This window comes from Oryzias melastigma, linkage group LG21 (assembly GCF_002922805.2).
Source record: "Oryzias melastigma strain HK-1 linkage group LG21, ASM292280v2, whole genome shotgun sequence".
NCBI lineage: Eukaryota > Metazoa > Chordata > Actinopteri > Beloniformes > Adrianichthyidae > Oryzias > Oryzias melastigma.
In genome coordinates this window covers 5,621,281-5,637,421 of record NC_050532.1, presented here as the reverse complement: position 1 = coordinate 5,637,421, position 16,141 = coordinate 5,621,281, and positions in this window count along the sequence as shown.

Below are 16,141 nucleotides of genomic sequence, written 5' to 3'. Positions count from 1 at the left end.
GGGGGCAAGCTGCTCCAGCTCCAACACTACAAAGCTGGACTCCTAGGGTTCATGAATAAGGCAAGGAAATGATCAGAAAAGAGCGAAAGAGAACCCTGTGAGATGTTTAGACAGATGGCCCACTTAAAACGACGCAAGGACACAGACAGAGAAAAGTGATTTTAATGAAACTTCTGATTTGGCAAATAATTGATCTTTATTTCCCACCTTCAAATCCCCACAGAAAGGTGAAAGTAAATTCAGTGTTTTACAAGTGTCTTCCTTTTCAGCAGAATTGAACAGGTACCGCCGGCTTTAATTCCTTTATATTGAATCAAATTGACATCATGAGAGGCGGTTGGAAGAGGGAGTGGGAAGGGAGGAAAAAAAAAAAGCAGAGGCAAGAAATCAAATGCTCAGAAAGGAGCAGTGGCGCCAACGAAAATAGATAGCAGGGGACTTCTCCTCCTTCAGTGGTTTTTACAGAGCCAATGAGAGCCTCTGAGAGAAAACATGCAAGATAATATTTTTAGAAATTTCATTTGATGTGATTCTGGCAAACATATCTGCTCTGGGCCTTAGATGTAATATCAAATGTTACTTGCTAGGGACACGACGATGTTTTATGAATTTAGCAAACATGAATTATTGATGATCAAACGGCTATCAAATATCCTAAACATGCAACTAATTATTCGATGGGAGAGACACACATATAAAAAAATGGGGGGAAAGCATCACGTTTGCTATTCTTTCAAATTAATGCTGATTATTTGACCATATCAAAACTTCACACTTGACTTCTTTCATAACAGAAAAGGCCTCAGGAGGTTTTTAAATGTTTGCAGTTGCAAAACAGAAGATTTATTGAAGCCTTTGTGACTAAAATGAAAGGTGTTCAAAGGGTCAGTATGATGGATACAGTAGAATTTAAAATAAAAGTCTAAAGAGTGTAAATGTGATGAACAGACGACCTACTGAATGTGAAATTTGTCCCAATGCTGCTAGATATTTAGTGTAGACATAAACAATCATGAACTGAAACCGACCCATCTCATTAGCATGATCAAAACTTTACTTAAAAACCCTCTGTATTTATTTTGATCAATGTTTTCCACCCTGTAGTTCATCCCCCTTCCACTAGGGGCAGTAGAAAAACTTTTCCTGTTCATTTCAAAATGGCTGCTTCCATTAAACACTTTTGGCAGGAAAGGCTTTGCCAATTTTCTAAATTTTACAGTGAGAATAACCCAATGCAAAATGTGTTGATAGTTGATTATTTTTAATACATTTACACTACGCTAGAAATGTGTGGATCAAATTTGATACAATGGGTAAAATTTTTTTTTTTTTTTTTGCTAAGCAATCATGTTAATATTTTTCCCTATTAAACTAACGTTGTTGTGAGCCAAAGCGTTCCAAATCATCCAGTTCATTATAATTGATGTTGTCTATATCTCAATAAAAACTGATATTACATTTTTTTGTAGATTTCATCAAATGATTTTAAAAACAACAATAATAATTTTCTGTCAATTCTTTGACGGAGTCGGCTCTACAGGTGTAAAATAAAGATTATTTTTCTAAATTTTCATAGCTGTGTTGTATAGAAACCAGATTTCAAACTGAAACAAAACAAGTTTGAACCAAACTTTTATTCACTTTCATGAAGAAAGTGTATTGTTGCATCTCTACTGATGAGGTTCCAATGCAGAAATTTTAATTTACACCTAGAATCCACAGAATCCTGCAGTTGTTGCTTTTCCATGAAGGAGTGTCACCAGCAGGAAAAAGGAAATCGTCTTGGTTGTGAGCGTTTAGGGCGCAACTGAATACCTAAAGCCTTTCTCCACAAGGCTTAATCATACACTTAGATTTCTCTCGACATGATCATAATATTGCACCAGCAGCACTTATCCACTCCATTAAAAAAAAAAAAAAAAAATCAGATTTAGAATAGTTTAAACCGCTTGATTCTGACCTTATTTGCCCCACTAGTTCAGAGTTTCTAAACCGCTCATACACAGTTTTTAGGTGGATGCTCATGTGGGCCTGAGGCTTGTTTTGGTCTTCATATTGAGTGTGTAAGTAGTAGATGTTCTGCCTGGTTGGGTAAAAGAGCAAAGAAAGAATGCCTGAGAAAATAGGTTTTCAGAATTTGGCTTAATCAGGTTTCACAGTTTGAGGAACCAAATCAAAGGCTGGAAGATGGACTTTAAACATTTATAATGTCTGGAATTATCTGCATGTAGAACAAGCTAAGAATACAATTATTTGGCTAAATCCGGATAGAAAAAAGATGGAGTGTGAGAAATAGTGACAAAAAGAGCAGCTAATGGAGTATATGAGTGGCTGCTTTTCTGATCTAGTATGCAGGTATGAGAGATTTTCTTCACCTTTCCACATTTCCTGCGGTTAGGAAAGGGTGCCATTGTTGCAGCCCCATCAGGTGAGCACACAGACATGCACTCGCACCACTGTGGTCTCCACAGCTCCCAAGTATTGATTTTCACTTACGTCCAGCATCCACCTCTGACCCCCTACCATCTGTAATATTTACCTAGTTGCCGATGTTTTTGTCAGGGTGTTTTGGTGACAGATGCGCTTACAGTGCGGCCTGTCTCTTGACATCGGCTCTGGTCTTTTCAACAAGGCACCGCGGGGATCTAAATGTGAGATGCTCTCATCATTTGTTTGTTCCCACTCTGTCTCCATCCATCTGACCCACCCCTCCTGCTTTCACTCTTCCTCACCTATTGTCACTTTTTTATCTGTTTGTTGGGTTGAGAAATAATGGCTTTCCTTTCACAACTAACTATGGTCTCCATAGAGGGGCTTTTTTGTTTGTAACTGTAACCTCTTCAAGCACAAACTCGACAAAGCGGCGCACAAAAGGAACAAGGCGGTTACAGTCAAAGTAAAACATGCTCTCATTGGTGGCATCTTATAGATCTGCTGTTTGGGAAATTAATGTCAGCTATTTCTGTTTTTGTTTGTGAATTTATACTTTTACCATTTAAAAGTAAAGCTCCTGCAGAAGCACAACAAATACTTTTAAGTTATATATATTTCTTCAGTTAGTCAGCTGCTGTTTTTCCTAAATTCAGAAAAATAAGACACAATTTCTTATTAAAGAAAGTGTTTTTGTAAATAAAATACAACTGTAATTGAGTCAATCTGTAGAAACCATGAGTTTAGAGTCACTATTACTTTCTTGGTTGCCACAAAGCAAAAAATAATTTCAAAATAAAAGGCTCAAATGCTGGGAAATAACATAAAAGTGGCTACTATTTATATATAATGAAGGGGTCAACTTGTTTTTTTTTTGTCAACTTTAACTCCTCCAGTTTGTAAGTGATACGTATGTTTCCTTGTTGGTCTTATTTTGTTGAAATATTCACCTCCTTTGAAGGTAAAACACTGGACGGATAAAAAGAAGGCGTGTTAAATCCAGGCTGGGAGGGGCGGAGCTCTGTGTGCATTTGTGTGTGTGTCTGGTGGCGGGCTGGGCATATTTTAATGCATGGTCAGAAGCAGGCATCATTGATTTTAACACTAAGTGAAGGACAAGAAGTGAAAAGCTCAATTCCAAATCAATGACACGGTCCAAAATCTGTGCCATGGCGAGTGTAAAGCTGCCAGATTAGTGTGGAGACTGAAAAAATGGGACCTTTTCTGTCAGACACACGTGAGATTATGAACTCCCAAAGCCCATAATAGGAGAGAGTGTGAGCCTGACGGTCAGAGAGACTCAGACGTGTTGTAAATATTTGTTTTTATCCCATCATTTACAAAGAGGATGTCTTAAAAATTCCACGGCGTATGCAAAGGAGCACTGCTTACAGGGATCCTATAGAGACCAAAGCAGTGGGTGTGATGGACTAATTAAGTAGAGCCTGTGTTCTCAGACATCAATAGGTTCCATCAGACTGCACAGAGCTTCTATAAAGACTTTTGCCCCATCAAGAAGGGAGTAGATGCACCTGCAAGCATGCACAGATTTAAATCGTCTAAATAAATGCAGAAACTTCATTTCCATGTTTACATGTCCTTAAACTTACCCAGATCAATAAAGTTGCAAAAATCAACAACTGAAAAGAAAGGTAAATCAATGTCCTCTGACTAGTTAAAGGGGTTGCAGGAAAAAGAATAGACTGTCATCCAAGTTGAGGTGCGAGCAGAAATTAAAATGTTTGATATCGAGCCATCCGAAATGCATCGGGTTAGCGGAGAGGGGAGAGACGGAAAAATCAATGCGTCTCTGGCTGCGGAGAAAGGGACGACATCGGGAATGGGATTTGCCAGTGCGACACAGCAGCTGCCAAATAACCCAGAGCTAAAGAATTACAATAATACTGATGAGGACTGTGAGGGCTTTTAGAGGCATTGCTGGAAAATTGCTCTGATGGAGGCATTACAATGCTATTTAATTCAAGTATGCTCCATACTGCTCTGAAACAAAACAGATGGAACACTACCTTTTTTGCAACCTCAAAAGCCATTTTGACAGAAAGACAGGCGGACTCTCCTGTGTGATGCACGGATAAAAAAGCCTTTGAGTCGCAATTTGTTTCATCAAAATACAAACCCACCTGTGATCTCTCAAAGTCTATGGGATCCCCACTTATCCATCATATTTTTTGAACACGGTAGACTGATTTGAAGAATTAAAAACAAAAGCAAGAGTAGAAAAACAAACTGTGAGAAGAGCAAGCTCCCGTCATCTACGTTTGTGCCATATTTAATTTACATTTTCTTTCTACTGCAGATTAAAGCAGACAGGAAACACAGGGACGGCGACACCTAAAGAGCTCCGAGAGTCAAAGGCCAACAGTTAACCTGTCAGAAGCAGAGTACTGATTAGAATAAATCTACACACTCACTGGAGGTCAACTCAGGTATGAGCTAGTGGTCTGACCCTCCGCTCTTTAGAGGAGTGTGTGTGTAGGTGCTTCATAGGAGGTGCATCTCAGTTCAATACCTATCTATTTCTTAAATTTCAAATTTTTTTCATTGTGAGTTATGTATCATAAATGCTATAAAAAGAGCTATTTTTCAGAAATGTTTGATGTGTGTGTTGTTGCCACTCAATAACAATGTTTTATTCATGTTTAAAATGGTTTTTGCTCAAAGGTTTGCATGCTGAGGAGCAGCACATCTCTTCACCAGGTTTTTCTTGAAGCAGCAAACACAACAATACCAGACGTTGAGAAAACCATATATTATGGAAAGCTAATTACAATTCTTCAGAAGAATGAGCCCTCAGCATTACATCTACCTGCAGCTGCTTATCCCAAATCCTTTGTGCCTGTAAAAACCATCCAAAAACGAAAGAGTAAACCACTGAGCAGTTGTCCGCATCTTGTCTTTAATGTGAGTAGAAGGGGAGGGCCCGCTCTGTGGGAGGGGACTCTAAAGCACATAAACACCAGACTTCATCTCTGGGGCTCGGAGGGCAAGACCCTGCGGCCCTGTTACAGAGGATGAAAGAGCTATCGTTGAATAAAAGAAGCAGGCTGCCCGCGTATGCATAGACGAGCACACGCAGAAAATCGCATACAAAGAGCTGGAGGCGATCACAGTGGGAACAACCGCGTGGGATGTTTCTGGCCCCACACCTATGGAGGGTGTAAAGCCGCTGCTGAATGTGTCGGGTGAAGTGAGGTTACCTGCTGGAAAAATAAAAAGGCTGGGGCTGAGCAATCTCATTCAGTCCGCAGGTTATCAACAAACAGATGATGCAAGAAATTAGATTTTATTATTTTGTTTTTTGCCATTTCTAGCAGTCTAAGTGTCAGCAGATTAACACCTGAATGTTCCTGAGGGAGATGCATTTTTATTCAGGAAACACCTGAAGGAAGTTCACTTTGAAGTTAAAGATTTTAACTGTGAGCTCCTGTTGTCAGAATATGTATGATTTAAAAATGTCTTACACCTCTATAACTATTGGTATATTTGAAACATGCATTTCTGAGACCTTAATCTCATTAGTAAACTTTTCTCAAAAACAAATTTTGATTTATGCTTTCTGTCCTGCAGTTCATCATCATTCCACTAGAGGCAGTAGAAGGGCTTTTTCTGCTCATCTCAAAATGGCTGCTTCCATGAAATCTCAAAAACACTTTTGAAAAGAAAAGTTTTGCTAATTTTAAAACCTTTATATAGAAAATATTTTACCAATTGTCAATTTTTATGGCATTTATTTTATGTCAAAACTCTAAGCACAAATAAGACATCTTCACTGCAGCCCACTGTCTCCGCCCCAATTGACAAAAGTCATTTTTCACTCACGTACAAAAAGTTTCTCTGTGAACAGAGCCAGAGTCCCTGCAAGCACACATGAGCAAAATGTCAGCTCTTTTATATTATTTTAAATCATGAAAAGAATCTTGTTTGAATTTTTGGGTACATTTTGAACGACACACATACATTACTTCATTAAAAAAAGGGGTTTTCTTTTTTGTCAATTATAAAAATATTTTAAAAATCTACTTATTGTTTTGCTTTCAACTTGCAGATGCTAAGTTTGGAGCAGATATGGTTTGATGTGTATTGATACATTTATTCAAGTGCAAATCTTTATCTAAATTATACAACAGTGAACAAACAAAGGATTTAAATGTAAAAGCAAAAAAATTGTTGTTATGATGATGGGCTGCATTTTTGCCGTTCACGTTTTAAACGTTGGATTAAAATCCACAAATGAGGCAGGTGCTTATGCAGCAGCATCACACAATGCCCACAGGTATCTTTTTCTTTGTGTGAGTCAGCTAGAGATCAGTGGTGTCAGAACTATCAGGCCCCAGTCTCAACAGAAGTGGAGGAGGGAGGGGGGTCAGGTCAGGGGAACTCTTTCTTCCTCTGACCTATTGTTCTTCCTCAGTTTGAAAACACAGCGCAGCTCTTTCATCCGCGCTTCTGCGCTCAGAGAAACAGGAAGCGTCTGCATCACAGACTCCATCCATCATCTCCAGCTAAAAGACCTGTCACATTTATAGACTTTTGACTCTCATTGTTATCCACTTCTAACACGACTTACTCGCATCATTACTCACTGAAGCATGATCACTGTCATCAGGTATGTCGTCTTCTCCTCTCTTTCATAATTGTGTCTTGATTTTCAGTGTTTTTATTTATAGTTAGACATAGAAGTGTGTGTTTTCATCTGATATGACTTCAGCTCTTCTATTTGAGACCAACCTGAGCACTTCTCTGAGACTGGCTTAACTCCTTTCATCCTTCCTTCATCCAGCTCCAGGCAAACTCTAATAGCAATCAATGAAGACCTACACACAATGGCTAATTCAATTTCCCTGCACCAGTTTTCTCATCAGGGCTCAAGGTCCTGTTCCCAGCTGATAGGGCCCCAAAAGATGTCTGGAAATGTGAGGATTTATCCGGGCTGTCAGCCACCTCTCTGTAATAGACACAGATAACTGGATTTTTGCAGGAGAAGGGAGAGAAGTGTAAGGTGAGATGAGAAGCCCACCTACCTACACGCCCAAAGTGAAGTGTGACATTTTGCCCCCTTCTCTGACCTCCCCTATTAAAAGAAAAAAACTCAATCAAGAAACTGTAACTCACTCCTCAACGAGATTTCCGAGACTTACGGTAACCCGGAAGGAGGCGGAGGAGTGCGGCACATGTCTGAGGGGCGCCGGCGGGAGATTAACATCTGTGTGACTTCGATTTGCTTACCTGCGGCTCCAAAATGATTCCCTGGCTGCAAAACGCTGCTTATCCTAAGCGGCAAAAAGTGAGAGCAGAGTGGATAAGAAGAGAGCCGGCACCCTGCTCCGGCTGTCCGTCAGCTGGTGACCCAGGGAGGAGGAGGTTTAGGGAAATGGGATGAAAGACAAACTAAAAGGGAAGTGAAGCAGTATGGGAACAAATATAGGCAAAAAAGATCAACACAGAGATTTGGTTGTATTTCTGGACTCTTTACCTTTTTTCTCTTGGCCTTCCTGGACAGTAACCTAATGTCCACACACATCTTTGTGAATAACAGAGGCCAGAGGGAGGCCCAATCCGCTACATGCATCAGGGCAACAGAATAAACAATACAAACATCAGAGACACAACAGCCCTCAGGCTCGGCATTCTGGCTATCACATCCTCTGTGAAGCATGTGTGCGTATGTGTGTGTGCGTGAGTGTTGCTTTTTTCTTTTTGCATGTACATGCACGTTCAAATGTCATGTTCAGCAGTGTGAAAGCAGATATTCTCGCATCTCCAGCACCATTCTGGATCCCCGTCGAGAAGACATCTGATGGCAGATGCTGCAGTCGATGGCAACTGAATTATCCCACCACTCTGAACCATTACCTCTACCTACCTTAATGCATGCGCACGCTGTAATTCATGCACACGTGCATATGCAGATGCTAACATGCACAAGCACATATGTTCAAACAGTCAAATGCTCGTCACAATATCCGAGTCAGACATTTTCCGACTTGAGCTAAAAAGCAGATCCGTCACTTTTTAAGCAAAGTATTTAGTATTTAGATGACAGAAGATGTATTGGTGGTCCTAAATGCCGGCAGTTGTCATCTGCCTGCTGTAGAGCGAGTGAAAGCTGCCCACTCCAGTCTGGCTTACAATGAGCTGGCCGCCAGCCAACGTGTCTGCTCTTCAAACATCACACATTGTGGACCACCCTTTCAACCCACACAGAACAGAGGAAAGGCCCAAATTGCAAAAAACAAACAAACAAAAAAAAAGGATAATTCTCGTTTGTACAAAAAGACGAAGGAGAATTATCTCAAATAAAACGGAGAAAATGAAATCCCACGTCTGCTGTGATTAATGGAAACGTCAATTGAACGTTTAATTACTCTTTTCAAAAGCTTCAATAAAACAAGAATTCCTAAAATGTGTAATTTAGCTGTAACCTTTGGCAGAGTTCAGCAGGTCTCCATCTGTGTGTGAGGAGGAAAGAGAAGAGCAGACAGAGAGAAGAGTGATGACCCCTGTAACGGCCTGCCTCAGACTACCTGCTGATTCAAAAACACTGGCCAGACATGAAGCCTCTGCATAGTCAAAGGATCAAACAGCACCAGAGAATACTGCTTATTTCAGAGAAAAAAACAGAAAGAGGAGGGTTTGGGTGGGTGGATGTGAAGGGACTACTTTGAGTACTTGGAAAAAGAGGAAAGGGGTGCAAAACTCAGGACGGAAGAGAAATAAAGAAGAACAAAATGTAATTTAAGTGCTCTTTCTTCAACATAAAGCAAGCATGTGTAAATGCAACTCATGCACATAAGGTGGTGATGATGAAATAAGTCATGGGACTTCATTATAGACAGCTGCATTCGGCTCCTTTGTGACACAATCATTTATTTACAAATTGTTATCTTGGGTATATTTGGAAAAGGGTTTAGTGAACTTTGAATAAACTCCTGTTTAACCCTCAGGAGTCTTTCACATCAGAAGGTGTTTTTAATGATGTAGGAACGACACAGACGCCCTATTAACATAGTTTTTCTTCGATAATTAATGGCAAAGTTCTATAAAAGCTTTAAGCATTGATGAAGACATATTCTACATTGTTTTTACCTTTTTTCTGGTGGTTTTATGCATTTTTATTGATATATTTTGTTTTTGTTATTTTACATAGAATCTGCTGGATCTCAATTTTTGTGACTTTTGCAGCAAAAAAAGGCAATATTGAATTTTTTAGGAATTAACTTTTATGTACAGTTTCAGCTTCATGGTAGAATTTTTGTTATATCAGTAAATATATCTGTAAAAACCCTCACATTTATTGGTACACACACCCTTTACGCCACAACAATAAACACACACACACATAAATTACACAAAAAAGGTGGAACTTCTGATCTTTATACCCTATCCCTGGTCGGGGACCCTGGTGGGGGCCCTCAGCAGTAGTGGCTGTGTCTCTTGGGTGCTGGCTTCCTGGGCCCGGTTGTCCCCTCTCCATGCAAGAAGAGGGATCCTTGAGTTATCATGATCATCATCATTATCTTAGACTAGGGGTGTCCGTACCCCGTACCCCTTGAGCGCTGGGTCTATTCAAAATTCCCACAGTGGGGGAAACTGGTCATGTGGATCTCACTTCTCTTGGGTGTCCTCCTCTTAGGTGGGTTGCCTGGAGTAAGGGGCAAATCTCCCTTTGGGAGGCCCTGGTTCATGCCTGGAGTTGGGGTGGAGGGATGCTCAGAACTCCCGGTTGGTGATGGGCTGCTTGTCTGGGGTTCGGGGGTTTTCTCTAGGGGTGGAGCCCTGTGCTCCGTCCCCTGGTGCAGTGGGAGAGCTACTCTTCTGGCTGCCCCGGAGCTTTCTCTTTCTGTGCTCCTCTCTGGTGTTGGGGGGCCTGTGGCGGTTCCGCAGCCCTGGTCTGAGTGGCTGCCGTGATTTCCCGGTGGGTGGATTTCCTCTATCTGGTAAACCATGAAGGTTTCTGGGTCCCAGCTACCACTGCAGCCTCGCCTTTGTTGGGGGTCTTCGTGTGGGGGTGACGGTGCTTTCCCTCTTTCTACATTCTATCATCCACTGTAGAACACAATCACTCAACTGCAGACAGGCGTCATATATGCTTTATATGATATATGCTTTAAACATGTGGGTTTGCATGTATAATTATGTGTGTGAGCCGTTGTTATATTGTGTTTGTGTTACCATACTGTGTGCATGTGAAGATTTTTGGAGTCACCAGTTATGTTTGTAACATTTGACTGTGTCTGTGAACAGGTCCAATCCTTTTTGACAAACATCTAAGAAAAGCTTTTAAAAAAATGTTAAAATGACAGATTTTAAAATGCACATTTGTAAATTCATAGAAATATTTTTCCCTGAAAGAAATAAATCCTTAACAGGATCAAGAAAAGTCTTAAGATTTCATTTCAAAAGTACAGAGAATTCCTTGCGCTGGTCTAGTGACCCATCCAAGGTGCATACCACCTTTACCAATCAGTAGATAGGATAGGCTCCAACCACCCCGTGACTCCAAAAGGGGTTTTGCAGGTTTTTGAAATGGGTGGATGGAAGTTCAGGAACCGCTGGCTGTGGATAGAAGTGCATTTTGTTCTCACAAAGGCCTGAAAACTTAAAACCCTCCTCTGGTTTTGGAATTGGACACAGGAAATATTAAGCAAACCCTCAGAACAGGCTTGTTAACTTAAAGGGAGTTTTGAAAAGGATTCTGATGGTAATAGGTTGGTTTACCTCGGAATTGTGGGCAGGACTGTTGGCATGAAGTAAGCCTGCCCACAATTCCTCTGTTTACTTTCTCTCTCGCTAGTTTACAGCCCTTCACACCCCTAACCTCACATTAGTGGTGCAACAAAAGTGTTTAGTAATACTGAAGCTATCCAGCTGTCCAGTTTTGAGCCAGAGGCCAGCTCAGAGGAGGTAAATAAAGATGTACATGAATCTGGTCATTTACAAGTGGATGTATCAGAATGGAGCTTGTGGGTTGCCGTAGTAACTTGTACATGACACTTGCAAGTTTTTTTCAATGACATTTTTGTGTCTGCTCCTGATTCCCAACAATCTGAATAAAGAAATACTCGGAAATGCAGTTTAAATGTCAATTTTTTTCAGAAAAATCCCATAAGCACTTCTTAAAAACACAAATAATGCAATTTTCATTGGAGTGGGACTTCAAGTGTCAACTCCTACCACACGTCAGACTATTTTGTGTTGGTAAAAGCACAGAAAGTTGACTGCTTACCGTTCCTTGCTCCACTCCTGAACTTCATTTACTGGCCACAAGTTCTGCCTTCGGTACAACTATTTCATGTCCAAGACATGTTGCATACCTCTGCAAGGGCGGACACCAAAAGAGCAGTTCTATGGAGCCAGATGGACTCTGGCACAGCCCAACTCTGAATAAACCTGAAATTTTAGAGACAGATTCAGACATTTGGCTCAAATGGCCTCAAAACAATCAAGTCAGGAGGTTGTGAACTTCTAGGTTAGACGACAGCATCAATCTGTGACAGGATTCTCTTTAATTTAAATATATTTTTCTTTTTTCATTTTTAAGTGATCCTGATCAAATGTGACTCCTCAGATCCTCGCTTTGCTTCCTTCAAACAACAAAAATCGCGATGCATGAGGACAATAAAAATCATGAGATTTAAAAACCAACAACTTATGTTTGGCTGGAATTAAAGAGTTAAAAGTCATTATACTATCATTAAAACAGGCTTGCAGTCTCTAAACAAAGCAAATCATGAGGCTAATGAGATATTGTTGCAGATAATTCATACCTTGACAGCAGGGGAAAGAAAATGACACATAATGCACTGTTCCAAGGCTAATCCCCTTTTGTACTCTTAATTAGAAAACACCAAGCAATAAGCTTCTTTGCTGTGATGACCTGCACATTACTAAACTGAAATGTTTGGGTGTGTTACGATCTGAGAACAAACATTTTCTCTGCGGTCTGCCGATTAATTTTGCCATTGAGCTAAATCCTCTGCGGAGGTGTAATTTGACTGCCTTTTGTCAGTTAGTTTGTTAGGGGAATTATGCAAAACCCATCGAGCTTAACTGCAGAAACAGAGAAGAAGAGAGAAGCAGAGGCAAAGAAGACAACCATTAAAGTTGGAAATGAAGAACGATGTTGAAATAAATAAAAAATAGCATTGATGAATAATAGAAAAACCCCTTTGGTAAGATGTATTTTTAAAATAATATTATTCTAAATTAATATTATGCTTTATTTTAGACCAGATTTACAGTAAATTGCTGCTTAAACATCACAATATGTATTTTTGTCATAAATTAAATATCACTTACAGTCTTTTCTCTGTATTCACATCCCTGCTCCTCCACAGCATCTTTACTTCACTGCGCAGACACGCACGGCACATTTCATGCCTGCGCACGCAGACAAACTCAGAAGAAGCTGAGAAGCGCAGAGGTGGACGACGTCTAATGCCCACAGTGGCTCAAGGGAGATCAATGTCCCCACTTTATTTGTTTATTGCTGCGTGGTGAGCAACTGAGGTGGTGGCATTACAGCAAACAGGATAGTGACATGAGAGCATCCACCTGTGGTTTCTGATTACTCATGTTTATTGCGACATTAATATGGTCAATGTACAATTTAGTATTCTGGGTTCAGGGCTGGTTTAAACTACAGTTATTGTGCAGGAAAAGTGCTACTAGGAAAAATATGATAATTATTAGAAATGTTTTATTGAATGTGTATGTGTAATCTGTCTTTGTTATAAAAGAAAAACATCAGAGAAAAAGAAAAAAGCACTTCATCTGTTAACAAATTTTACTTTCACTGGCGGGATTGCAAAAAATCTTTATATTAGTTTCTTTTATTATAAGTAAAACAAATAAAAATGAGCATAAATATGTATATTTCATACAAGAAAAGAATGTAAATTATAAATAATCACAGCAATTGTTAAATTTAATGTAAGAGATCAGATGTTTTGTTATGAAAAAAAAATTAAGGAAGGTTTTATATTTAATAAAAACTAAAACATGTGTGTAAAATGTGTAAAATAAAGACCTAAATAAATGCTTTCCCACTTAATTAACTAGCAGTGAATAACAGACATGGTAGGACACGAAAGGAGTCTCATGGAGTCTCTCTGAAAAAAAAAATGGGCCCAACTTACAATTTGTTCAAACTTTAAACGACGAAGAACTTAGCAATGACATATAGGATAAATTAGGACACATTTACCTTCCATTGCGCCTTAATAGTCTAGTGCGCATCGACCAATTGGATGAGCTAAAGACATCAAAATGGAGGTTCAAAAGTTTGACCGCCTTTTTCCTCCTTTCATTTTCAGTTCTTCCAGGATGGAGAGAAGAAGAGGAGTCCAGAAAAGGCAATAAGAAGAATCCTGAATCCGTCCAGCAGGCAGGAGGAGAAGAGATGTCGTTCCAGTGGCGTCTACACTTCTGTTGTGGGACCAGGTCAAGGAGCAGTAAAGTTTCCCCTAAAAGACCAGATTCAAAACAGAGAAGAAAGGCGTGTTTGAGTTGGAGTGCTTTTTTCTCCTCAGTTGTATCCACCAAGATATTTATTACTCTTCACTTTAAGGATTGTTTTGTTAAGGTAGAAAGGTTTTTTTATTCTGGTGCAGATTATAATTTCAGAGACAAAAAGAATTGTCAGAGAACTCATCTAAAAACTTTTCTTCTGTCACCTTCAATAAAGGTCCTGGTCATGGAGGAACCTTTTAATTTTGTCTTAGGGAGTATTCAGACTGGGGAAGTCCATTGGTTCAGATAGAGTCCAGTTTGTTCTGGATCAAGTCCTGAAGATTGCATTTGGTCTGTATCCAGACTGCTGTCTACTGGAGATTTCTGTTTTGGACCAAGGCTTGTAAACAAAATCCCCAAATCACTTAAATACAATCTCCCAATGCTTGATAGTTTAGGAATGTTATGGATACAGAAATATAACCCTCAGGTTATTTGAAAAGCTGGAACAATTCTGATTTTGGACTCTTCTTGCTCACAGAACTGTCCAAGAACTATGAGGATACTTCCTGTTTTGAAAGAAATGTCTTGACATCTCTAAGGTGTGATGCCAATAGTAATTTAACAAGTTTTTCAATAAGTCTGAAGCTGCTTCTTTAACTTTTTGACTATTCAGTTATGTCGTTTGTTCTGACCGATCCTCTTATAATTGTTTCATATATGCTCAACATTGTGCAAAGTCCACCTCAGAACCTTCAACCCACAGAAAACCCGATACCACCCAGAGAATTGGAGAGACTTAAACAGAAGTCTCCACCAATGAAAAGCAAGAAAGTGGAGAAGCACAGAGACCAGGACCCTGAAGGCACCAGGTCCAGATCAAGGCCTCACCCACCTACAGGTCCTACTAGCTCCAGATAAATAGCCTGAACACAACCTACAATTTTCCGTAGAAGAACTCATGGACTAGGCTAAAGATTCCCGCACAGCAGCCTTGTGAAAAGTCCGGCATAGGATGGAGGCAAAGGCCACCCCTACCATCACCACAACCAACCGTAAGCACTGTAAGGAAGAACGAATGGTAAGCCACGATCAGCCAGCCTCCAATCCCCAAGGCAATAATGAAAATACAGAGTGACCCAGGCAGGGACCCAAAACTGGCCCCCTGGGGGCAAGAACATCCTTCCAGCTTAGACATAGTATGATCCTCGATTTGGGAATCATAAGGATTACCCTCACCGAGTGTACAGGGGGGCCCAAAGCGCTAAAATGGGCCCTGTATTTTTCAGCTAGACAGATAAAACACATTGAATCCATTACAGGAGCTGGCCTTCAATGGATCAAGCTTAGTTGCTGAACTAAACAGCAACAATCAAACCCTAAAACCTGTTAAAGTGCTTAGAATTTGATAAAAATAAAAAAGGGATGTTGATATTTGAAGATCAATCCAAAAATACAGCAAGAAAATTCTCTGTTAAGTGTTAAGTTCTCTACATTATTAAATGCATACTATATTTTAAGTATGAAATGGGAGTCTGGGAAGATTTTCATTATGGTAGATATTGAGCTTTTTTTTTTTTTTTTAACTTTTCAAGCTTTATAGCTAATTAAATGATCATTGTATGTATCATTGTTTTAAAGCAAAAGTAGTGTTATTAAATGATTTCTCTGGTTCCATAAATTCACTAGATTTTCAAATCATAGATTTAAAGTTTTAGATTTGTGCACATGTTTTCTTCTTTTAGTTTTGACTATGATAAATGAACTATAATAACCTAAGGCCACATGAGACAAATGCTTAAAAATAGCGAAATAATAAATAATCACAAAATTCAAGCATAAATTAGTCAATTTAAGTGGAAATAAACTCGTCTAAGGATTTTTTTTTTGTCTGTGCTGATCTCAAAATAATAAAGTTTTTGTTTCCTATTTATTGATATGTATTCATATTCCCTTATTCCCTCAAACTTATTTTTTCTGTCTATTGGAATCACCAAAATGCTGCATTCAGGGTTGATGTGAAGCAGAATGTTGAATATTAGATTAATATTCTCAAATCTGTGATACTTAATCCGGTTTCACTCAGGAAGATCCTGACCTTATTTTCTATTACATCCAGTGGTATTTTTGCACCATCTTAAGCCATGTAGATCTCCCTCCTCACAGCAGGAATCTCACACAGGACTTATGAAAGTCATACTTTGCTGTGCTCACATGCACACTGGCTTACAAAATCCTT